The 27,200-nt window shown below is 41.8% G+C and overlaps 1 long non-coding RNA gene across 1 annotated transcript; it reads right to left on the bottom strand.

Annotated features, from left to right (window-relative positions):
• Positions 1 to 471: 471 nt before the first annotated feature.
• Positions 472 to 11,837, bottom strand: LOC143442020 (uncharacterized). The gene is made up of 5 exons (XR_013109891.1): positions 11,750 to 11,837; positions 11,215 to 11,309; positions 8,524 to 8,621; positions 3,665 to 3,826; positions 472 to 3,552 (listed from the first exon to the last, which is right to left on the bottom strand). It is a non-coding gene; the product is annotated as an uncharacterized LOC143442020 (long non-coding RNA).
• Between the last annotated feature and the right edge of the window lie 15,363 nt (positions 11,838 to 27,200).

The raw sequence follows: 27,200 nt of genomic DNA, 5'->3' as shown, positions 1-27,200 counted from the left end.
ATAAGCTTCTAGAGTTTTGAGTTACTGGGTTAAAGGGATTTGTAACAACTAGCCACAGGGGGTAGATGGCTGAGAAGAGACAAGCAGCTCTGAGGCAGGCGAACAGGAGCTGGGAAGACCACCGACAGGGGCTATCCTAGAGGCAGAGGCTGGCAGAGAGTAGCTGGGAATAGCGCCCGGGGTGGTGCCACTTTTTAAATACTTCCTGAGACCAGAGGAGAGGAGGGGAGAGGACAGAAGGGGAGGAGAAGAGGATAGGGAGGGGGAGGGAGATGCAGGGAACAGCAGGCAGGCAGGGAGGCAGGCCAGAGCCATCTTGTTTAGGAATTTGAAGGTGACAACTGAAAGTAGGAAAACACCCCAAACACTTGCAAGTGTTCACCTTGAGATGATGAAAATGGAGGGTGCACGAGGAAAACACAGCAGTTTTTAACATTTGACACACTACTATTTAATATTTAAAATCTATATGTACATTTTATTTCATGTTTTTAAGTTAAAATATGAAGGTCAAGACAAATCTAAAACCCCCTCAACTCCAGGCCATGTTTTAAAGGACAACATCAGACATAGTTTACTCTTCTATATCCAGAGCCACGAAGCACATTAGGGAAGATGAAAGACAATAAAGAAATAGACAGAAAAGACATTACCCAGAATACCACAACTCTTCACAACCATCCTGACCATTCTACGCACTTCCTTCCAGTGTCTCCGTCACAGGCAAGAAGATACATATGTGTGACTAGCATAACAAACGTTGTATGGTTTTTGTTTGTTTGTTTGTTTTTCGAGGCAGGGTTTCTCTGTATAGCCTTGGCTGTCCTGGAACTCACTCTGTAGATCAGGCTGGCCTCGAACTCAGAAATCTGCCTGCCTCTACCTCCCAAGTGCTGGGATTAAAGGCATGCGCCACCACTGCCCGGCAACGTTGTATGTTATTATGCTGAGGGCCATCACACAATGTTTGCATTCTAAATTTCTAACTACCATCTAAGCCAATGTCCCCAAGGTTGCTCACCTGTGGGAAGTATCTTAGCTAAGAGCTAAGAGTGTGCCACCATCTTCTGCACTTTTGTTTTGGTAGGGCTCTCTGTAGGTTGGAGGATGTCCAGCTCACACTACAGAGGGCCATCCTCTTGGCCTGTCTACTGATTCAGACATGAATTTCATGCCTATGCACCCTCACAGACATGCCCAAAATCCAGATGAAAAGAAACCTGGCACAGAATGAGCCATCTAATCACTTCACCTGCACACTGTCCCTTTAAAATGTTTTTGAGGCACTCCAAGAGGTGTTCCTGTACACATGCTCCTCCCAGCAGCCATTTCCCATCACCCCTTAGCTTTCTGCCTACAGGACACTCCCAGGGCTGTCCAGCCCTCCAGGCTGCACTGAACTTTTTTTCTTCCTGTCCACCTCCTGGCAGTTTTCAGTCTAATTGTTTGTATATGTCTTGGTTTGTTTACTATGGTCTGTCTCCCTAGAGACAGTGACTTGGGGCACCTGCTCTAGTTCAGGCTCTCTACTAAGCAAATACACTTCACTGTCCTTATGCCTACCTCTCTATTTGCGAAATAAGAGCGTCAGGGTGCCTCCATCCCCTCTTTCCCCAACAGGCAATGTGTATTTGCCAAAGCTTTTTGTTGAGACTTTTAGAGAATAGCATTGATTTCATTCCCAGGATGATGGATGAACAGAAATTTCTATCAGATACATTCTTTCTCTCCCTGCATGCCAATAAGCAATTAGTCTCAGAGTTCCTTGCCTCTGCTCTTTCTCTGATGAGAGAGGGAGGCCAACTCATTGATCAGGTAAATGCAACAGCCTGAGACTGAAGGATGCCTGTCTCTCGAAAATGTCCTTGGGAGTTGCTATGGTTCCTATAGCTTGGCTCTCAAATGTCTGCACTAAAGGCTTGGCCCCATTTTGACGATTTGAAAAGACAGATGCTTTAGAAAGTGGGATCTACTGTGATGCTTTAGGCTGTTGTGGCGTATGTCTCATAAAGGGCTATGGGACCCGTGGTGGTTTGAATATGTTTGGCCCAAGGAGTGGCACTATTAGGAGGTGTGCCCTTATTGGAGTAGGTGTGGCTTTGTTGGAAGAAGTATGTCACTGTGGGGACCGGCTTTTTGATATCTTCCTCCTAGCTGCATGGGAGACAGTCTGCTGCTCCTGGCTTCCTTTGATTTAAGACATAGACCTCTTAGTTCCTTCCACAGCACCGTGCCTGCCTGGATGCTGCCATGCTTCCTGCCATGATGATAATGGACTGGACCTCTGAACCTGTAAGCCATCCCCAGTTAAATGCTGTGCCTTATAAGAGTTGCCTTGGTTATGGTGTCTGTTCACAGCAATGGAAATCTAGCTGAGACAGAACCATAGTTTCTTCCTTCTTCAAGAGAAGAACTTACTCACTGTTTTGCTTCCAGGCTGCTGGGAGGTAAGCAGCTTACTCCCACCACATCCCCCCAGGCATCTTTCACCAGGACAAGCCATGGGACCAACTGACTGTGGACCAATGCTTCCAAAACTGAGCCAAAATAAACCTTTTTTCTTCTTCATTTTTAAAAATTGCATTGCATTCATTAATTTTGTATGTGTAGCTCAGGGAAGCATCTGCCACACTGTGAGGGTTGAGGTCAGAAGACAACAGCAACAATCGATTCTCTCTTTCTGTCACATAGGTACCAGGGATCACTCAGGTCATTAGGCTTAGTGGCAAGTACCCTTGTCGACTGACATCTCTCTAGACCACCTGCTTTTTTCATAAGTTGATTGCCTCAGGTGTTCACACATAGCTAACTAACACACTCTATTGGGAACTAGTATATAGTAAACAGTATTTGAAAGCATGTAGTGAAATGCCAAGTCTGTTCAAAGTGTCTTTGTATATGAACTCAGCAGGGTGCTCACACCAAAACAGTAGTATATACAGCAATATATACAGTAATATATACAGTAGTATATATTAAAGCTAAAGCTTCTGGCTTAGGCTTAGGAACCTCAGGCTACCATCTGAACTAGATAAGAAAGCATTCACTTAGAAGGTTGTTATAAGGATTAATAAATTCCAAATTCACAGGGTCCTCTGGACAGTAATACCAGGAACCCACATGGTCTCACTGGCTGGGTCCATTGCTATGGTTAGACAGCTCTGATGAATTTGTTTCCTTGTTCATTCAACAATGAATATTTCCCAAGCAATCTGAAGACACATCGCATTACTTCATTAACTTTTGAGGGAGCTTCTGAGTCATGTTTTTGATGTTATTGATCTCTGACTTGGGGGTGAGGGTGCTAGCATCTCTTGCTATAATTCTCAGATATTCTTCCCTGGCAATATCTTTGGGGGGGAGCAGGGAGTTGCCTTCTGCATGTGTGCTCATCACCAAGGCATTCCACTCCCCTCTGTCCTGCTACGAGAAGTAGAAGGTGCACCCCGCTCCTCAGTGTCACCTTTGCTCAGTCCCTGTATGAGGCAGAGCAAATAATGGTGGTAGTTGCTAAGAAGACAGAGATTGACTCAAAGGTGGAATTACCGATACCTGAGAAGGAAAAAGTTGAACAACAAAATATTAGAAGTTGTCTTATACCGATAGAAAAGGCAATAAACAGAGATATCTTTGGGATCTGATGGGTCTCTGTCATTTCTCTTACCTGCTCTCCTGAGGCTATTTCTGGAGTAGGAGTTTGGACCAAGGAAATAGTAGGTAGAATATGAAGATGTTTTGGAATAAAAAACGGCATCCTGGAGGTATTTGTCAAAGTGGTGAATTGCATATCTGTACCCTTACACCTGGGATCCTTGAAATTTCAAGTCTGTGATTAAATAAAAGAAGGTCTTGAGGTTATACCTATTGAGTAATTACTAGACCAATGACTGAAGCCTGCTGATGCATCTCTGTACAGCTTGTGTCCCGGAACCCTGGCAAGGGACAGCGAGGGAAGGAAGCAATGGCAGACACATGTACAAAGAAACAGGAAAGCTGGGACTGGGTAGTCTGGGCTGTCTAAAGGGAGAATCTCCAATCTCTCAGAAGCTCAGTGATACAGGATTATTGCATATAGCTGAACAAGGAGGTAGGGTTACTATACACAGAGAAACAAGCAGGCAGCCTTACTATGTAGAGCTGAACAGAAAGGCAGGTTTAGCTAATCTTCTAGGTGCAGTTTCTGTAGGGAAGTCATCTTTAGGCAGTAACCACCGGTGGACATTTTCTGTAGACTGCCTGCATTCGCACTTAGACCTGAGAGAAGGAAGCTTCGGCAACATCTGAGCCTCACCCAGAGCAGGCTTTCTCACTCCCATGTGGCTGAGGCATCAGAGTCCTTCACATGGGCACACCCATGTCAGCATACTCATTCAAGACTCCTCTCCCTTCCTACAGCCTGTCCTTACAATAGAAAGCACCTCTCTCTTGTTCTATACAAAGAATTGTTCTGTGTGCCCATTTTGTGGCCAGTTGCCTTGACTAGAATTTAGCAAAACTCCCAAGTTTCTCCTTTAAGAACAAGCGGCCCCCATATTCTCTATCCCCAGCCACATAAACCATAAAACCTTAAGAGCTGCCCACATGCCTATTTTGTCAATGTCTCTAAAATAGAGACTTATCTACTTTAACACGAAAATATCTCTCAAGTTGATGAATTGTCTTAGCTAAAACAGTCATGTTTAGGATGTTCAAAGAGGTACTAAAAAAGAAGAAATAATTAAACAAAAGCAGATAATGCTCTGTGAACATTTAAGTGAATGGGGAAAAGAACCAATTACAAAGATCATAAACAAAAAGACTCATTAAAACGAAAGAATCAGAATACACAATAAAATCCAGATCGGATGTAGTCACCAAGATGATTGGTGAATTGAAGGATAGCAATGAATATGAAAGCTGATCTAGGAACACGGTGAGACAGCTTTTCTCAAATGATGACCGTCTCTATTTCATATTCTCTTTGGACACACATTACTCTTTAGCCAAGAGGTGTCCCTTCCATCTCTCCTGAAATCTATACTGGCTTTAATATCTTACTTGGTCATGGGATGTGGTAGAAGCGCTGCATGAGTCTTCCACAGCTATATCTTAAAAGTTCTCAGCTGTCTCTGACTGGGTCCCTTCAAGCATTCAATAACAGAGCCCAGTAAAATACTGTGGCGATGGGGAAAAAAATCATTAAATAATGAAGGGAACAATGTAACATGGAAAGACTGTGTGTGGCTCTGCCCGTTGGCTGTCCCTACTGAGCTCTTGTTGTAGCTGTCAGCAACTGTATGATACCTTGGGAGAGTCTGGGTCAGCTTGCATGTCCAAGTCAAGCAAGCCTGAGATAATCACAGCTGCTGCTGACCTCCAGCCTCAGCAACACAAGAGACCAAGCAAATCTAATCAAGCTATAGAACCATGAGAAAGACAACAATAAATTACTGTCCCTGCATGTTGGTGGTCTATGATGCAGCACGAGATAACGGGAGCTTGCATGCACTGAGAAGTTAATAGGGATTCTAGAAGTAAATGTGGCAGAGAAATAACATTTAACAAAGTAATATACATGATATATAACATTTTATAATATACATATTATATATTATATGCAATATATGATATATAATCATATATACAATATATTATTAATTTATAATTACACAATATATAATATATAATAATATATGTTATATGCAATCATATGTTATATAACATATTATCATATATAATTCATATATAAGAATTTTCCATAATTAAGAAAAGATGAGAGACATCAGTGTGAGAATGTACTCACAACTTCATACAATAGGATAGATAGATAGGGGAGGAGGCTCAAATATCCAGCAGCATTTTCATATAAAGAGAAGAGTTTTCAAAGATACACCAGCATCTTTTTTCTATTTTGTGTGTGTGTGTGTGTGTGTGTGTGTGTGTGTGTGTGTTGCATGAATGCATGTGTACCTGTTAATGCATGCATATGTTCCCCCAACCAGGTAAGCAACTGAAGGATGCAGAAGGTACCCAGTACACTCCAGGCAATTGCCCCTCATCTGTATTTTCAAGATCCCACATCCCACAGTTTTTCACAGTCAAACAAGTTCCAAAAGTCTTACTACAACACAAATAGGAAGTAGGAAATGAGAGAGTACACATAGTTATAACTGATCTGTTTTATTATTTGTTGTTCTTAATCTTTTACTTGCCTAAGTAATCAAACTGTATCATAGAAAAGCATGGGTAGAAAAAAAACAGTGCACATAGGCATCAGGCATCCAGGCATCTGGTAGGCTTGGAACAAACCTTCCAAGGCTAAGGGGACCACTATCTTAGGTTTTCCCTGTTCTTGCTCAAGCTATATCTTAAAAGCCAGCTTTTCTGCCCTGCAGAGCCCCTGTCTGTTTTGTAGAATGGATGTTGCCTGCTTCATAAATCATTAATAAAAGCCCATTAGATCCTTAAAGCTCAGTTTGTTCAAGTTCTGTTCTCTGACACCCACACAAAATACACTTTTTTTTTTCTATAACTCAATGTCTTGGAAATGAGGAAACATGATGGTGGATAATAAAAATGTGACCATAAATAGTCATGTCAAGTGAACACTTGGGTAAGCTCTAGACACCAGTGAAAACACAAACAGCCGCCAGCCCCTAACTACCTATTCCTCCTCAAAGCCTGAGGACCTCTGCTCTTAGAAGACTCTAGGAAACACAATAGTCTGATGGAATGAGAATGGACTTGGTTTCAGCAAGCAGCAAGAATCTCTGAGTTGAGTTTGGAGAAAGGGCTGACCATGGCCAAGGGTTCCAAAATGGGCTGGCACAGAAGTGGAAGAAAGAAATCTTCTGAGGGTATCTTATTTCACCAACACAGTGGCCTGAGGTGGGCTGGAGAGAGGTGACCAGAAGTATAAGATGGGGACAATTTCTGGCTCTACTCTTGTGTTTCAGACCCTGGGAGAGGACTTAGCCTTATCCAAACCCCAAACTTCCCAGAGCTTCACAGGGTGGGAGTGGGGAGCTAGAAGGGTTAAAGAAGGGGAGGGAAAGGAACACTTGGGCCTGGCTGTCACCTCCTCAAGGTGCCACTGTTGAGAGACAAGCCAACGCCGGGGATTCAATGACAACCACAGACAGAAATCAAATCCCCATCCTGTCCAGAGGGGAGACAGAGGATAGCAAAGTGCTGTTCACTATGTCCTTCCAAATCCCAGTTGGGTCCCTGGCTACTGAAGTAGTTTTGGAGTCATGGACAACTTGGCAGTTTTTGAAGCTCTCCTTGGTCCTTCTAATCTGAATGACCAACCTTCAGGAGGCCAAACAAGGTGATTATTCACCTGATCAAGATAGGATTGAGAAGCTTTATGACAGACAGGATCACTACCACCACCACCACCACCACCACACACACACACACACACACACACACACACACACACACACACACACATTTTTGGTAGTAATCTCTACTCACCACTAGGGACAATTACGGTGATAGAAACTAATCAACTATACATAGGACTTATTTTGTGGAACAGTCAGTATAGGTTATGAGTTTCTCTCCCTATTTCAATCCTTACTTAAAGTCATTTCTCTTCCTTGTCTGTGAAATTCAGCACTTCCTCCCCAAAGGCCTTTTGCCTTTTGTCTAGGCCCAAGCAAGAACTACATTTACTTTCATCCTTATCCAAAGTTTTCTTCCTCTTCTTACTGCATCATGTTCTTCTGTTGCCTCTTTCTTCCTTTCCCATCTTCCCAAAAATAATTTTATGTGTTTGGACTCAGCAGTGCAGAGCTGGGTGTGGTGGCACATGCCTGTAACTCCAGCAGTTGGGAGCCAGAGGCAGGATGATCTGGAATTCAAGGTCTTTCTTAGTTTCATAGCAATTCTGAGGTCAATCTGAGCTATGTGAGATCCTGTCTTTAAAAGGAGAAGGAGTAGAATATTAATGAGACATTATCTAGATCAGGATGAACATGTCTGCAGGAGATGAATGTAGGAAGACCTAGCCCACTGTGAGAGGCGTCATTCCCTAGGCCACGCTCTGAACTGTGTGAGTGAAGAAAGCTAGCAGAGTGAGCAAGTAGGCCATTTTTGTTTCTCTCTGCCCTTAACCATGAGTGTGCTGAGACTAGCTGTCTCAAATTCCTGATTCTGTGACTCCCTGCAATGACAGATTGTAACCTGGAATTCTGAGCTAAAAATAAACCCTCCCCCCCCCCAGTTACTCTTTTGTTGTTGTTGTTGTTGTTGTTGTTACTTATCACAACAACAAAAATAAAACTAGGATACCTGTAACCTAAGATACTAGGTTACCTATGCCATTTCCACTCCAATGCTCAGACGACCCATGATATTTATTTTATGAGCCTCTTCCAGGCAGAACAGGTAGTGGATAACAGGAGCCAGTAAGTGAAATACAGTGTGACTTCCCAATACTAGTTACCCCACTCTAGCTATCTTACTACGTGCATATAGATATCTTCTTGAGGACAGTTTGGTCTCTAGTTTGGAGATCAGAAAGGCCAACAGACTTACCTGACCTCTAGAGCATGCTCTCCTTGTTATTGCTCTTCATTCTTGCACAGAGAGAGCCTTGATCCTATCCTTCAGGCCTCCTTCAGCATCCCATTTCCCTGGAGGAAGAAAGTAGACAGCAGAAAGGGCCATAACCTTGTTTCTCATTTCCATAAGTGAAATGAGCTCTGTTTCAAACTTTCAAAGAAAATTAAAAGATTTTTTTTATGCATAGGCAGCATCTATCAATCACTGGAGAAACATTTCCCCTCCCTGTCTGCATTCCTAAACTCAGTTGATCATTGAAGATCTAGGAGCTCCACTGCAGGACTCAAGCATGCTAAGCAGACCCCTTACTGGTGAGCCATAACCCCAGCCCAAGGTGACCTTCTGATGGGAGAAGGAAGACCCTATAGAAGACAGAGTTATAGATTCAGGCTTGGGATCAGTAGGTGATCACCAAAACAAATAGCTCCTCATCTTCGATAGAAACCACTTGAGAATTTCATGAGCAGACACAGCACCTGTCTCCAGCAGTCTGCCTTTTCTGACCCCAGAATTTTGTCTCTGGCTGTACATCTCTGAGCTCTAGCTAGAAGTGGGAGCTAGACTGGCCAGCTCTCAGACATGGCTCTGAGTGCTTAAACAAGCTACTTCCCCAGGGCCTGCCTGTCCACTACTAGAAACAATGGATCAATTTGCATCATTTTCTCAGATCCCATCCAAGTTTAAAATCCCATGGAACCTAGATGCAAGTTGGCTTCTGTTCATCCGAGTCCATTAGTGATCATTACCCCCTAGATATCAATCACCACAAGGATACGAGCAGGTGGTGTCTCCGAGCACTTTTATTTAAAAGGAAAACAATTGATCCAGCAAGATAGCTAAGCAGGTAAAATCTGCTACTGAGCAGGCCTGGTAAACTGAGTTTAAGCTCCAGAACCTACACAAAGAAGCAGGTTGCAGAATTGGCAGCCCAATTCTGAAATCCAAACACTTGGGAGGCTGAGGTGGGAAGACTGTAAGTTCAAGGCCAATCTGAGCTTCAAAGTGAAAATGTCAAAAAAAAAAAAAATGTATACAGTGCCCACATCTAAATCCCAACAGTACTATAGCAAACTAGGAGGAAGAAATGGGAAAACTAGCTAGAGGCACCTAGGCCACCTTAGCTAACCTGAAGTACACAGAATGGCAGAAACAAGAACAGCCTTGCCTTCTAGCCAAAGCTACATATTAAGAACCTGTCTCAAAAGCAATAAGATGGTAATTTTAAGACATAATAAATAAAATAAAGACCCTGCCTTAACAGGGTAGAAGAAAAAATATGGCTCCTGGAAAGAAGTAAATTCCAAAAGTACTTCTCTGATATCCACACACATGTGTAGTGTTGCGCACACACACACACACACACACACACAGAGAGAGAGAGAGAGAGAGAGAGAGAGAGAGAGAGAGAATTTTAAGTTTGAAAATTAAAGAAAAAGACTGAGATGTACATGTAAGCAGTCACGTGACTATGTAGTTTGATTAATTTTCCCAAACCTAGCAACCTTGGATAGTCAGTATCCCATCCCCTGTCTGTTTCTGGACTCTAGTATTGATTAATGCCTAACAAATAACAAATTTTGACTCTACAAATAACCTGCCTTCAATTCTGTTACTTAGGCAATTCATAAATAGCACACACCTGCATTGTAGTGAACAAAGAAGACAAAACAAGCGATGTTAGGGCACTGGAGTGGTCCTTTATTACACAGAGGAAGAGGTTGTCAGACACAAAAGGGATACAGAAGAGCACAGACAAAAAAAAAAAAAATTAAGACTCAATTCATGGCAGCTGTGGGTGGGGATTGCCAGCATCCATTCACGGAGTGTCCCTGCCTCCATTCGGAAACTCAGTGGTACTCAGTGGAAAATAATACCAATCAGACATTTCCAGCACATGCTTGCACAGACACACATGGCACACATATGCACAGACACACAAAGTCCTGTGAGTCACTAAACATCATTGCTTCCTCTAGAAAAAAACAGACCTTCAGGGCTTCCCATGTCAAATAAACTATAGGAACTCTTGGAAATGCACAAAACGTATTATGTATTATGGACTGGACACTAGTCTTTGGAGGAAGGAGGGAAATGATACAATTTGGATATAAATTATCCATGCAGGCTCAAATGTCGAAGGCTTGGACTCCAGCTTGTAGATCCAATCATTGGGAAGTGATTGGCTCTTGACAGCCCTGACCTAACTAATGGATTGATCCCTTGATAGATGCATAATATGAAGGCATTGTTGGGAAAGGAGGAGAGAGTAGGTTATGAGCGGCTTTCCATGGAGAGATATATCTTGTCCTCGGACCCTCCCCGTCTTTCTGTTTTCTGGCCACAATGAAATGAGTGGCCCTGTTCCACCATTTTTTCTCCCCCATACTGCTTTAGCTCACCAATGGCCAATAGTGATAAAACCAAATGCCTATGAGCTAAAACCTTGGAACCAGTAGGCTGGCCTGAGCCCTCCCTCCACTGAAGTCGTTTCTCTCTGACGTCTGTCACAACAACCCTCTAATTCAAACTACGCCATCCTCACCCATCTCTGCTACATCATTCTCTTGTTTGTAGAAGTGTGCCTGTCCATAGCAACAAGTTAACTCTGTCTAAATGAACCCTAGGACTTGGTTCATCATTGGAAAGAGATGAGTTCCTCGTTACCTTGATCTGGGTAACCTGGGGCTGTTGCTGCCTTTTTTACTGCGATGAGGGAAGCCAAGCTGTGTATCGAGTCAGTACAAGGGAGATGCTCATGTCTGAAAAGCCAGAGACACAAGGATCAACGCTCTGATAAAACTGCCTCCGAGCCCTAGGGCCAGGTCAGCTTAGCTAACAAATCTCCTTTCTTTGAAATGGCTAGAGTTCAGTGTACAATTAATTTGCCACCTGATGCACTCTAAACCACGAGGACCAGCATAATCATTAATTTCTCCAACTTCAATTTCCTCTTCTGTGAGGTAGAACTTTAAAAAATTATTCTCACCCGGCAGAATTATATGTCATATCTTAGCTACATAGAGAGCCTACCTCTGTTTAACACCCGATAAACAAACCTTTAGTAGACGGCTTGTTTCTCCATTTATTTTCTGCCTTAAAGGATTAGCCATATGTAGGGAGATGGGAGACACTTAATGAATCCAAATGCACACAGAGTGAAGAGAAAGAAAAGGAAACGTATGTTGCACAAGCAACTCACTGGCTGTGATGTCCTTATGTGAGAAGACTGAGGTGCCCGAAACCAGGCTGATTCCATGGCAGTTTGGGAGACTAGGCCTGAGTTTCTGTTTTCCAGAACTGGGTAAAGTCCAAAACAAGTCAGTTCCAGGAAAAAAAAAAACAAAAAAAAAAAACAAAAAAAAAAAAAAAAAAAACAAAAACCACCCTTCATGGGCAGCCAATCAGGAGTTGGCAGGAGCTGCCCCACCACCTTGCCTGAACCAAAATAGTCAATCACCAACAGTTCCAAAAAGACCCCAAAACTCCCCCAAAACCTTGATCCCAAAGGCACCTATACTCCTGGAGATAGAGCCAACCAATCAAGGAGGGAAAAAGGTAGAAGTCACCCACTTCTACCCTAACAGGCTTTAAATTGACCCTGCAAAGTCCACACATCTGTCTCCCATCCCAGTGTACGGTGGACCACTGCATTCCAGATCTCTGCAGATCCCAGCATATGGCAGACCACTGCATTCCAGATCTCTGCAGATAAACGCTTGCTCTCTGCTCTTACATGCTATGTGAGTCTGGGGTATCATTCCTCGGCAAACTCTGGGCCCTTACAATGTATACAGACAAAATGCTTATATATATACAAAAGACACATTCATAAACATTTTAAAAGAAAAGGCTCTTAAGGTGACACCAGGGACTAGAAAAGTGGTTTGGCAGATAAAGGACTCACTGCCAAAGCTGCTGGCTGAGCTTGACCCCTACCTAGGTCCCTTAGAGAGAAGGAGAAACTAACTCTCACAAGTTGTCTGATTTCCAAACACTTGTCATGGCTTGCATGCACACCCACACTCAGCCTCCTGCCCACAGTAAGTAAATAGTAAATACAAGTAAAAGAAAAAGGTGAGTCTGAGTGTATGTGTGTGAGAGAAAGAGAAATTGTGTGTGTGTGTGTGTGTGTGTGTGTGTGTTTATGTTCTTGTGTCTATAGGTGCACATACACACAACCAGTGTCCCTCCTAAGGTGCCATCTCCTCTGAGTTTTTGAACAGTATCTCATTCACCTTCAGCTGCCTGGTCAGGGTAGGGTCCACCTGTCTCCTCCTCCGGATGTGAGGATTACAAGTGCATGCCACCATCATCTGGCATTTTGCCCTGAGTTCTGGGGACTCGAGTCTTCATGTTTTGTACAGCAAGCACTTCACAGCTGGCTGGGCTCTTCTTCCAGCCCAGAAATACTTTTTAAAGAAAAAAAAAAAAGTTACAGAAACTCTTAAACATGCACCAAGAGGAGACAAGCATAGCAAACCCTGAGTGTCCATGGCCAGCTTCCATGGTGTGACCTCATGGACAGTGTGTCACCTGCCTGTGTGACCCTTGCAGCAGATGCAAAGCATTGCACATTAGTCAGAAAATGTTTCAATGTGTATAAAAGGCATAGGTTCTTTTCTGAAGCATAATTGTGTTATTTCTGTCAGATCTAGAAACTAGCGGCATGAGAAGACAACTTCAAAACTCAAACGGGGGCTGTTATTCTGTCCACCTGGTCTCCCCACGCTGCTTCACAAAGCCTTGTCGTTATTTTAATGTTTATTGTTAAGCCTCCTAATGAGTAGACAATAACTAATGGGCTCCAATGAATTTCTCTAGAAGAAAATAAAGAGAATTCATCCACACAACAACAAAAAATAATAATAGAGGCAGACTATTTTAGTACATCACTGCTTCTAGAATAAAATCTTTATGGAAATCCATTATCAAGCTTTATTTTATTGTTCTGTGTTTGATATTGTAACAGACTGTATCAAATTTCAGCATGGGGGATGGGACTTGTGCTCACCACGTGCTTACTGTACACTTGTAGCACAGCTATAGCCCCTGCCCTCATGACTAAGCTTTAAAGACTAGGAAGTGATGTTCTTGGAGTATACCTAGTGCAGAGGTGACAGTGGCAATTGTATCAACTGACTATTAAAGAATGTTGGGGGAGGGGCTGGGGAAATGGCTGAGTGGTTAAAGAGTTTGTCTTGCAAGAGTGAGGACCAGAGTTCAGATCCCCATGACACACCTAAATGCCTGGCATGGCACTCTTGTCTGTAATTCCAGCCTCAAAGGCCAGACAGGGACAGAGGCAGAATCTCCCATAGCAAACTGGCTAGCTCAGCTGAGAGCTTTGAGTCTGACTGAGAGACTAGCTAGCTCGATGAATATAGTGGACAAGTCTTGGAAGACGATCCCCTCTCAAGCTCAAGCCTCTACGTGCATGCATACACTCATGCAAATATGCATGCACATATACACATACATGCACACACATGCCACACACATGCCACACCCACGCACGCACTCACAAAAACGGGGAAAATGGGGCAGAAGAACCTATACATATAAAAATGTCCACATAAGGTGCTACACTCTCAATTATCTCCTTCAGAATAGCATTAGATGTGATGATGGTGACTCTGCCAACATCCTGGTCCTTGTGCTCTGGCTGGGTGGCTCCGTCTGGTGATGCAAAGCTGGGATGCAGATGATGCAGATGATGTGGATGATGAGGATGATGCAGATGATGCGGATGATGTATATTCCTTTCTGTCTCCTAGCCCTGGGCACCTGTGTTTAAAGACGCCTGGCATCCTGATGGCATGACCACTCTCCCAAATGGGTCCTTGTTTTAAGGGAGATGATCATTGCTTTCTTGTACCTTTTAAAATATAAAGTTGGAGAGCTGCTCATCTTTATTTCCAGTTCCCAGGAAGCCCACTTGGTAAACTGGAGGAGGGGTTACATTCACTTCTATTTAAAAATGCATTACTTTGCCTCGAGATAATTTTCTGAAAGCATCATTTGGGATTTGGGAAGAGCTATGATGTACTGCTCATTTCTTAATTTCCTTCTGCAACCTGCACCTGTTTTGATCTTTGATTTCCTTTAAATGTACAGTGAGGCAAACGTATTCTCTCACCATCACCTTTAATGCATCCAAAATTATACCCCTTGGAATTGTTTCGGTATTATTCATTTCAAAATGGTTTCTCAACATTCCTTGAATTTCATTTATCCAGGTAAAGTCTTTAAGCAAAAGGTTATTTGGGGGCCAGCATGCACAGGACCCCAAGCATACTCAGCCCCCTGAGATTATTTTCTTTGGAATCAGCCCAGGAAAGAATTCAGGTCGAGAGCTACAAAACTCAGCAAAATGGCAGAGAATTAAACACATAGCTGAATGCATTTGCACTTAGCAGAAAAACCTGAGTAGAATACTTAGATTTTTTTTTCCCAAAGACCTATTAGATGGATATGTTTGTTTATTTCATAATCTAATCTTTCAATTGCAAACTTAATATCCAATTAAATCACCCCTTTAAAGAAAACTGGTTTCAGAGACTAATTAGCATGTTAAGAAAGGAAGTTTGCTCATTATTTGGGGTCTGTATAGAGCTGAAGCAACAGTAGTCGACCTCACTAAAAAGATGATTTCCAGGAGCCAAGTAGATGATTGGTGGAGTAATTATGTTATTTAGGGCCCTTCTCCAGCACTGCAAGATGAATCGCATTTGCATAGGTGAAACAAAGACTCAAATGGGAGAAAACAAAGCAAAGTTGTTTCCCAGAAACAAAGAAAAATAATACTACAGTGGCTTCTCTTCCTGAAGAGGAGGAGAAGCCTGCTCCCCTGCTGCCGCTAGCCCAGGCAGGTCGCACAACAAACCAGCGGTGAGTCATAAAGGGCACTTGGGACTGGTCCCTGAGGCTCTGCTCTCAGAGTCGCTACAAAGTCTCTATAGAGCTCCATCAAGTTGCAGTTGGCAGGAACCAGGTTTAAGGAGACCATAAACTGTTCGCCTGTGTTCACAGCAGTGAGATTCACGATGGCCCAGACACGGAGGCAGCTCTAATGTCCATCCACACAGGAGTCGATACACAAGATGGAATATGAACACGCAATTGTTAGTCAGCCTTTAAAACAGTGGAGAGTGGGACCCGTGTTAGAACACAGGTGACCTCTTGAGCACATGTTGCTAAGCAGAATAAGCTCGTGGTAAAAAGGGCGCACAATGTACATACAGTGGCCCTTAAATGAGGTTCCTAGGGCAGTCAGCTTTGCAGAGACCGGAAGCAGAAAGGCAATTGCTAGGGGCCGAAGGAAGGAGGAAATAAGGTGTTGCTGGTTCGTGGGGTCAGGTTCAGCTTTACAGAACATGAAGCATTTTGGAGATGGGTGATGGTCATGGCTTGACAACAACATGGATGGGTTTAACAGCACTGAACTGTGCGGTGAAAGACAGGAAAGACTTTTAAGTTCTACGTTGAGTGAATATTACCAAGATAAAAAAGGAATAAAGAACATGATAATTAAAAAAAATCCAGACTTAAACAGATGGAAGCCCTTCTAAGGTGTTATTATAGAGGAGCATGCATGTATAGGGCTTCTCCAAATATCCACACCACCTCTCCCCCACATTTCCCTTAGAGCTGTAGGATTGATAGACCATGTAGCATTGCTGACATTGATTGAAGTCAGGACTGGTTTCCCTAGATGACAAATGGTGCCAGCCTTGGGGCTTCACCTGATAGTCAGTGACCCAGGTCTCCATCTTGAAACCCCTAATTTTGTGACTTTTGACCTGGTGTTTAGCATGAACTCCAACTGGACATTGGAGTGAAAACATCATGTTACATGCTCTGAACTATGCAGAAGAATCTGGACCCTTTCTGAAAGTGTGCACCTGCCTCTGACGTGTTCCTATGCTGGAGGATGGACCCATCCTATGGCTTGGGGACTGTCCTTCTTTGCCACCTTCCCAGTTTGCCTGTGTTGTTCTCTTTTAAGCAGCTACACAAAATATGAATTGTGTGATTTCAGTGATTCTGTATACAAGTTAAGTGCTAATATTTGCATTTAAATGAGGTTTTGTACAATACAAAGATGAAAGGTAAAATCATGTTAATAAATGGATTTTTAAAATTTTTCTTTACTTCAATGGCACTGACTGGCCAATTTAAAAAAAAATGTAACAAACAGAGAAGCATAGAAGGAAGAAAAGGCTCTATATTTTAGCGCCTCTGTCAGCACTACTCCTCTCCCTGTATTTTAAACAAAGACCAGGGAATGCACACTGGTTGGTCGTGGCCTTCTCTCTAGAAGATGTTTCTATGTGACTGTGTTACAGTAAGGTGAGTAACAACTTTATTCTGTAAAGGGTCAGAGACAGTACTGTAATGTTTTAGGCCTTGCCTGTTCAAGTACTCTGACCACCACTACTCTTCCACTCTGCCATGAAAGCAACTGCAGACAACATATAAACCTTTGAGTACAACCATAGTTCAATAAAGTTTTATTTACAAATGAACATGCTATGGGCCACAGTTTACCAATACCACTCTTAAGAAAAAGAAAGGCTCTCTTGTTTTCTCTCACCACCTCTAACACATCAACAAGGTGCTACCTTGGGAAGTTGGCATAAGACTCCAAGGAAGAGACAGAGATCCTTAGTCAAGTTTCATAGCAAGAATAGTCTAGAAAACTTGGAAGATGAAAGGCATATTTGAGAGCTCCTGTAATTTAATGTAACAATGTGACGTTAGTGCATGGTTAGATAGCAATGGTGCAGAAATAGGCCCAATTTCTTGAAACATAATATGTGATAAAGGCATGTAAAAGATGAACTGGTTAATAACCGGATTAACTGAGAACTTGTATAGAAAGGAGAAACTTGAATATTTTATCCACCCAATTACAATCAGATGAATTTCATTCTGGCCAACAAGGCAAGGTGCAGATCTTTCTGGGGAATACTAGTTCCAGTTCTGGGATAAGAGATTAACAGAGAGAGAGTTTTGCTGTTTCAGACAGCAAATGAGTAACCTCAGACTACAGAAACTGGTCAGCAGAGATCAGAAACCAACTGCAGGAGGTGCCTGGGCCAGAGATCAAATAATGTGGTCATCAACACTGCAGGAGGCCAGGCATGGTGGCATAGACCTGGAATCCCAGCCTTGGAAGGCTGAAGTCTAGGCTCTATGTACTGAGACCCAATCTTCAAAAACAAAACAGCCAACAATAATAGCATAGTTTCATTAGATTAAAATAGGTTTAAATCCAAGAATTAAGACAGAGAAGCTCACTGATCACATGTAATGGATACTTGAAAACCAACAATTTTGAACCATTCATCTATCTTACCTTGTTTATATAAACTATTCTTTACGGCAACCAAATAATTAATCAAAGGTTAAAATCACCTCATCTATGGAGTGGTGAGATTAGGTCATCAACATGATCAGTCCTTTGAACCATCACACCTCTGGCCAGTGATTGTTGGTAGCCATGGGTATCACCCACAGGAAGATAAGAAAAAGGAAAAAAACAAAACAAAACAAAACAAAAAAACCCTGTTCTCTGCTATACAAGGGTATGTTGACATGTGGGCACACCTGAAACACTGCCCTCCCAGAGCTGCCATGAGATTGAATCTGATTGAAAGTCCAATTTAGATATAAAAACCAACTTCGTGAAAATGCAAGGCATAAAGGGACACTTTAAATAATAGAAGAGGTGTGGTCAGAAGAATCCAGACTAGGTAACACCTGGACAACAGGCCTGCTCCACACAGAAACTGTGGGGAAAGAGCAAGAGGCAGGAAAGGGGGACACGGAGAAATTGTGGACTGTTAAAACAGAATGGACCATCCACCCATCACTGTGAGTTCTTCGACTTGTTTGTACTTGATCCAAAAGCAGAAATTATAACAAGGTATAGATAAGACATTGGGGGAATTAATCACTGGGTATTTGGCAATTTTAAGTAATGATTAAATTCTTTTCTTGTAATAATGACTTCTTGGTTTTATTTTTAAATAATTACCTTTAAAATTAAATTATTTACTATGTGTGTGTGGTCTGTATTGCGTGCACATGTGTGCACAGGTATGCACAGATATGTGTTGCCACGGTATATGTGTACCGGTCAGAGGGCAGCTTCTTAGGGTACAACTTCTCTTCACCATGTGGGTGTCAAGGACTGAAGTCAGGTCACTAAGGTTGGGAGCAGGCACCTTTATCTGCTGAGCCATTTCGGTGACCCTTAAAATAATTCTTTTTTTTTTTTTTTAAGTTTACATAGTACAAAACAATATTACTAAATGAAGCTGTATGATATTTTGAATTTGTTTCAAATCAGCATGAGGGAAGAGACAATAAAGGAAATGTGTGAGCCAAGATGGGTCCTAAGGTGATTGTTCTAGAATCTATGCCGTGGGTATATGGGAGTCTCTAGCTCTGTTTTGTCTAATTATGTGTATCTTTGAAATTTGCCACAGAAAAACAGTTTTGTTTTTTTTTAAAGGATAAATTGTTTCCTTTTGTTTACAAAAGGAACTTCTACAATTTCAGACCAAAATATCAGCTGCAAGATTGTGTCTTTTATATAGGCAGCCGCTACAGTTAAATCTCAACAACATGGGTTCCTAAACAGGACCTTAACAGTGACAGCACAAGTTAACATCCAGTGTGGGTGGGGGAAATTTCACAGGGCCTCGTCCCTAGATGAAGAGCTATATGCAATTAGTAACAACTGCCAATTAATCTTCCCCTGGGATAAACCGTGTATTTGTTACTTTTCTGTTGCTGAAATAAAACACTATAACTAAAGCAACTTCTAGAAGAGAGTTCATTTAGACACACAGTTCCAGAGGGGTGAGAGCCCATTGTCATTATGGCGGGGAGCATGGCAGCTGACAGACAGGCTGGAGCGGCAGTTAGGAGCTTACATCTCAATCCACAAACAAGAACAGAGAGCTAACTGGGAGTGGCCTGCATTCTTGGAAACACCAAGGCCCACCTCCAGCAACATACCCCTCTGTAAAGAGCACACCCTGTAATCCTTCCAAATAGCTACCAACTAGGGACCAAGTATTACCCAAGGCAAGGGGGACATCTAATTCAAACCACTGCAACCCCCCCATGATTATTCAATAATAAGTAGTCAGCACGTACAAGCAGCACTAAACGGACTTGGCAGGTTGTATTTATACTTTTATATGTGTTATACATGTAACAATAATAATTAAACAGAAAAATTAATATGTAGAAGAACAAAAACATTTTTAAAAGAATGAAACTTTTGAGGAGATTTACATTTTATGTGTGTGTGTGTGCGTGTGTGTGTGTGTGTGTGTGTGTGTGTGTGTGTGTGTTCTGTGTATCTGAATGCATGCATGTGCATGCCGAAACACATGTGTGGAGGTCAGAGGACAACTTTTGGGAGTGGATCCTCTCCTGCCACTGCGGATTCTGTGGCCTGAACTCAGGTTATCAGGTTTGTGTAGCAGTTCCGTTTCACCACTGAGCCATCTCATCGGCCCTCGTGAGGAGCTACTCGCTTTGGTGTGGCAGAAGCATTCAGCGATCACTTAATGAGCACCCGCTGCTTAAAGAGCGTCAGGGAGTCAAAGATCAAGGGACACAAGTAGAATATATGTAGGAGCAATAGGTCTAGAGTCTAATGCACAACTTGAGTTTTAAAGTAAAGAGTATTGGACTGTCCCCAAGACAGCCCCTAATAAGTAGGTTGTCTTTGTTCTTGCTTTACACACATTGAAACAGCTATGTGAGTCCAGTTAAGTTCATTTGCTTCGCTATAATAAGCGTTTTATTATCTATCTGTACCCCTTAGCATCACGATGTGTATCTTAAATATACACAATGTGTATTGTTTGGTGAAAGATTGTTCAAGTGAAAGGTACTGTAGAATTATCACAGCAGTGGTAGAGATTGGAAAAGAGGGGATGTCTCTTTATTAAGGAGAATGTTAGCCACTGTGAAATCTATGCAGACTCCAACAAAGGACTACTGAGATGAGTTTTATTTAATGTCCTTGGAAGAACCAACGAGCATACCAATTGTCTGAACAGACAATGGGGTTCTCTGTTTGAATGGAAGTTTAAGTTCATTGAATTCTATTAGAATCAAATACCTTGAGAATTTGCATCTTTTTTATTCACTTGTGTTCAGAAACCAAGCTCACCATTGCAATTTACAAGGTCTGTCCTATTATTTATAAAATAAAGGGATGACAAGGTTTCTCGCAGAACAATTAGTGGCGATTTCCACGACGATGTTCCTGCGTTCCATCACTCATTCCTCTGCCACCTGACAGCACCTCATCCCCCACTTGAGAGTATGGGAAAAGCTGCCCCTGTCTAGGAGAGGGGCCTGCCTGAGAGACTGTGTAGAGACAATAGAATATCAGTGGCCAGAGCAGCACCTGAAGTGGACCAGTTCATTGTGGCCTCTTTCTCTGACAAAAGCTTCTCTGCCCACTGCCCTAGCTCCCTTCTAGTAACTTCTGTCCAGACTTATATTATAGCATTTGGTCCAGCTCCATCTCTTGGCTGCAATTATGTAACTGTAGTTTTTTAAAGTTACAAATAAAGAAATATGACTAGTCTAGTCTAGTTTCCTCTGGTAAACTGGTCAGCCTATCAATTAGCCTTTTGTTAAGGGTCTATGTTTGTCACAATAGCCATGACCAAGGATAGAGTCACATACTATAAAAAATAATAATAATGGATGCCTATCATAGTCGTCCCCAGCCCCTTTACAAGGGACCACAGGGCAGCCAGTGCTATCTAGATTCTAGTATATTCTACCAGCTCATGATCTACTGTTGCTAATTTTAATGAGTCTCAAAACCAATTTAAGCTCTGGTTTATTGTACCCCAAATTTTAACACAACTCAAGTGAAATATGATTGATGCATTTTAATCCATCAACATGACTCCATTGGAAGGGAATCATATACAAAGACCTAGGTCTGTGTGATCTGGCTGGTATACAAACATGCCATATACCTTTAATCGCTCTGGCTGGAATATAGACATACTGGGAACAAGCCGGACTGGATGTCGTTTTTTTGTTTTTTTGGTTTTTTGGTTTTTTGGTTTTTTTTTTTTTTTAATATTTCCCACAACATACCCTTAGTACACACTTTTAATTCTAAACAATGATGTCTAATTTAGGGTCAAAATGAGGAGTCAAACAAAGATTTGACAGAATGAGTCACAGATAAGACAGGCCCAACTCTTAGGAGAACAGACAGGAAAGGGGGCACTTAAGAGCAGCACAGAGTGAGTCAGGAGCAGAGGGCAGTTCAGATGGCACAGGTTAGTTGAGTTCCGGCCATGCAGTGGTGTTCAGCTGTGCTCAGTTCAGTGCACTTCCGTTGGATGCAGTGGAGTTTGGTTGAGTTCTTGTGCTTCCGCTCAGTTTGTGCAGTCCCTGCAGATCATTTCATAGAATTCAGAGGCCATTTTTCTAAGCTGAGCAATTTAGTGAGAAGCCAAGATCAGCTTGGAGAAGAGTTTAAGCCAGAACAGTTGAGTTGAACCAGCTAGCCAGCGTTCAAGAAAGAACTAAAAAGGGTGAACTTATTCAGTGTAAGCCTCCGAGACGCCAATTACATCTGGTGAATAAAAGTTATTTTTCTTGGACACTGGGAAAATGCTTGGGAGCTATAAATTTCAGTATTTACCCGTGTTTGAAAATATCAATAATCTTTTAACAAGCAACAGCTGGCTAAAAAACTCAGTGTGTGTTAGCAATGGTGGTGTTTATATGTTTTATTGAGTTTATTTCTTCTAATAAAGTCGCTACAATCTTTATTTGACAGACAAGTAAACTGAGGCTTAGAGAGAATGTATAAGGTCAGATAGTTATCAATGGTAGCTCAGACTCTGAGCCCTGAATTGATGCATTTATCAATATGTCCTAAGGTCTTCTTGATAGCTTCTGCCACTGCTGCCCTGTGACCCAGGAATGACACTAAGCTTTATGTTTCAGGTGCTTCATCATGACTTCTGTGAAAACAAACACATATTCTAATTATTGCACTGTTTTTCTAAACCTGTCTGGACATGGTTAGAAGCCCAAATAACAGTCTCAAAATGCCTTCACTCATTCCGGGGACAAATGCTCTTAACTTGACAAACTACTCCAAGAAACACAAAATTTTCTGAAAAGGGAGGCTTAGCATACAACAGTGTGCAAATGTATTTCAAGGTAAATTCATTTCTGATCATATTAAGAAGAGTACCAACATAATGAGGTTTTTGTGGCCCTGTTCAGGGTCTTCCATCACCCAAAGCAGTAAAGCAGTAGAGAAAACCAGCATTGTAAGTGTTGCAGAAACGAGAGTGATTTGATTGAATTTATTAGATATGTGTTGCTGGCATCTTAAGATATAAAGCATTTATCACAAAACGATGATTTCTTCACTTAAGCTCATTAGGAAATCACACATCAATCACGCATAATTACAGAGTAATTTCTGCTGCTCCCCACAAATCATTGCCATGTTTGCTAAAGTCAAATGGACTTTTTTCATGACTTGGAGACGTGGATTCTTCACAGAAATCAATGGGTAGAGGAGCTGCTTCTCCCTGGGGTCTCATCTCTGAAGATCAGTCCTGGGAGAGAGGGAAGACTCTGGGACCAGAGAGCTGCTTCAGGGGCAAATGATGAGCTAAGAGTCTAGAGAGTATAGACACAGAATGATCTGTCCTCTGGAGAAAAATGAAGGAAAGGGTTAAGAGAGTACTTCTCAACCTTCCTAAGGCGGCAACCCTTTAAAACATGGTTCCTCATGTTGTGGTGACCCCCAACTGTAAAATTATTTGCATTATTGCCTCACACCTGTAATTTTCCTACTGCTATGAATCATAGTGTAAATATTTTTGGAGATAGAGGTTTGCCAAAGGAGTCACAAGCCACAGGTTGAGAACCACTGCTCTAGATGTTAAGTAACAGCATTAATAATAACGTGATATGTTGAGGGGCCTGTGGGGTCACACTAGCCAACAACTCCAAAAAAAGGAACCCATTCCTAGTGCTAGGCTCTTTGTTAGCTTCTGATGTCTAGAAGGGGCATTGCTGCCCCTTATAGGGTAATTCCATTTTGAGTCTCTCTATATTTGACAAAGGGGTCACAACCCACAAATTGAGAACTGCTGGGTTAAGAGGAAAGAAATAGTATGAACATCAGTTTAAAACTTTTGTTGAGTCTGGACATTAACTGATAGCAAATGAGCAAGGATTCAAAGAAAACCAAGTGCCCAACAACCAACCAGAGGAGGAAACATCTTCTGATGTTCAAATAATTGCCAGGTAAAGGGCATTCCAACTTCAGATTTTTTTTCCCCTAAATACATCCTGTAAACTGTGTATTTATGGTTCACTCAATATTGACTTTTATTCTTTTGGCCTTTACATATAAATAATATAATGCAAATATACAATGAAGTAATAAGATAGAGAGGGGATAATATAAGAGCAGAAACTGTTAGAAGAAAAATGAACTTATATAGCAAGAGTCATTGCTTCATTTTCTCAGCAATAAAGGGTTTTTACTAGTCAATAAGAAAAAAATAGAAAAACAAAGATCATGAGAATATAGTACATGAGAAAGAAATTTGAATGGTTTCCAAGAGGGAATGTAGCCATATCATTTCAAATTGAATAAATTAACTTAAAATGGTAGTAAAATGTAACTTATCAAACATATCAAATTTAGAAAGATCAAAAACTTAAACAGTAATCTATCCAGTTAGTTCAACTTGGTACAACTTAGAGCCATGTAAGACAACCTTAAGAGAAGAGTGGCCTATGGCCATGGCTGTGAGAGATTGTCTTGATTCGTTGGTATGAGAGGCTGACGCCATCTCTAGGCAGCAGGTCTGGATTGTTTAAGAGAGTGAGGCAGGGAACTAGCCAGTGAGCAGTGTTCTTTTACGGTTTGTAGGGGTATGGAGATCTTTGTGCTCACAGATAAGGGGGATCTGGAATGTTAAGCACAGAGTTGTTCCTTCAATGGAAGGAATGCAAGACCTGTCATCTGTCCAGAAGGCTGGGAGTAGGCATGCTTTCTAGCCTGGTGACCTTTGCACTGTCTGTGTGGCTGGAGACCACACAAAACCCTCTTCCAGACTCTTAACAAAAGCTTTTTTCCCTATCAATCTATGGAATTTATGGAAGGTGCCATATGTACTTTATAAAGAGTTTTGATGTAGTCACATCCAGTCTTTATTTAGCTTACTTTGCTCCCCCAAAAGATTTATGAATGTTATTTATCATTAGAAAAGTTTTTACCAAATTGTCTTCTGCTTAAATATGCCACTCGGTGACAGGTTCTGGAAGTTTGCACCAATGCTGGTTACTGAGTCACACTGAACCAAACTGCTTTCTTGACTCCCACAAATAGACTCTCTGCAGGCCTGCGAAGGACACACACACACACACACACACAGACACACAATGGTTTCTGCTTAAGGTGCCTAGATTTATTTCATCTGTAGGATGAAATAAAACCTTTCCTTCTGAACTGAATTTCTTTTGGTTAGATGTTTTATCACAGCCCCAGACCAGAGATCAAACTAGGACATACACCATGATGTTTTGGAAACACTGAGATAGGTGATGGGGTTAGTTGATGAAAACAGAGGATAGAAATTGCCCAAGCACTTTAAGGTAAAGGACCCAAAAGGCTAATAGTTTCATTCTTGTCTTTGACCAGAAGCTGAAAATGGCTTTGATTTTTTCTGACCAGAGGCCAGGGTTGCCAGAAGGGAGTTTCATGTTCTTATCTCTGAGTGGGGACCCCTACCTGGAAGTTCTTCATGAGCCCAGACACCAAATCCTCTAGCTAACAGAATGGCTTTGAAATTGGATTTCTGGATGCTCACGGTTGAAATTGGTTATATCATCAACTTTGCCCCATATTCTAAATGATTTTAGAGTCTCAGTTCATGACATTAGACTGTTATATGGTTACATAAGATTTGGTAACTTTGGAGGCCATTGCTTCCCTCAGGGTTGGCTTTGCCTCCCCCCCCCCTCCTGTTTCCCTGGCAACACTAGAAGCATCAATTGGACCATAAAAGGAGGTGGCACTATCAGGGATTTGTTGAGGCCCTACTATATTAACTTTTCCTGGAAAGAGAAAACAAACACCAACCACTCCATGTGGGCACCACTGACAAACCAAAGTATGATTATACTGCAGGCCAATGTGGTGAGAGTGAGTTTATGGGGATTTTATAGATGAGGGATTACGTACAAGAACATGAGTGACCCCCAAACAGATGCATCACTGCAAAGTCCCACCCCATCATGGATGGTGATCTTATGAAATCTGTATCATGGAGTCCTGCTTTCTTCTTATACAGTCTAGTATTTCCCAAGATCACCTGCATCTAGTGGAGGGAGTAACAACTAGGATCCCAATCAAGGGCCTCTTGACTCCCTTGGGAAGACCCACTTACGACTGTATTGCTCTACTCTAGTTGCCATAGCTATGGGACAAAGCCTAGAATAGCATCTTGCCCTGGCCCTAGGAAAAAGCACCATACATCAAACTCATTAAGAGAAAGTTACTTCCTTCTATCAAAAGAATAGTATTGACCTCTGGTCTTCAGTGGAGACATGGCATTCTGGCTTGCTCCAAGGATTAGAGCATTATACACTTTTGTCTCACCTCGTAAGAGTTAATCTAGCTGGGTCTGTCAATTACATGGCCAGGAGACAAGCACCAGAAAATATGGTTCACCTGAAGACTTGCTAAGGCGATGGGAGGAGTAATCTTCCCCTTGATGAGATAATGTATGTCTCCTTTTCAGAAGCTCTTTTCCCAGGTAGCGGTTTCCTTTCCCAGTTACTCAAAACAAGTCCTTCTTTTGTCTCTTCCTAACAGATACTGATCAAAGGCATAAGCTTGCTTTCCCTGAGAGTCTGGGCTTTCTCATTCCCTGAAGCTATTTTTCCCCCCACCTTCTCCCATGCAGCTGCTTGAGTCTGACTGGAAAGGACATGACTTTCTGTTCTCCATATTCTCCCTCCCGGCATCTGTTGAGCTTTCCAGTTTGCCTGCTCTGTTAATTTTTCTCTCCAACTCTAAATTGTTCTCAAGTTTCCTCCTGAGTCTATTTCTAAATTCTTTTATTAACAAGGCCAAAAACTCAAAAGAGAATTCCAAATCCTTGGTAACACCATGTAATATAATGTCCTTAGGAAGTAAAATTCATCAATGTATGTTAAACTTGAAAGTGTACTTGTCCTTTAACCTAGCAACTCCACCTGTACAAAGTTATTTCTTAACTGTATAAATACATATTGACATTTTTGATGGAGATGCCCACTGTAATATTTGATAGCAAAAGACAGGAAAACTTCCAAATTTTTCAACAGTAAGGAACTAGTGACAAAATATTTTCCTCAATAGCTTACCCAACACTATGTGGCCTGAATTCTATCCTCAGCGTAGCAAAGGGGGGAAAATGGAAAAGGAAAGAACAACCAGAACTCTCACAAAACAAAACAAAAAATGTAAAGTATGTTATGTAATAATATGTTATTCACTCCAGATAGGAAATCAAATTAAAAAAAAAAAAAAGATACTATTCAAGTCTAGCTTGGTGAGGTGATGG

This window comes from Arvicanthis niloticus, chromosome 4, assembly GCF_011762505.2.
Source record: "Arvicanthis niloticus isolate mArvNil1 chromosome 4, mArvNil1.pat.X, whole genome shotgun sequence".
In the NCBI taxonomy this organism is placed as follows: domain Eukaryota; kingdom Metazoa; phylum Chordata; class Mammalia; order Rodentia; family Muridae; genus Arvicanthis; species Arvicanthis niloticus.
This window is presented reverse-complemented; position numbering and strand designations above follow the sequence as displayed.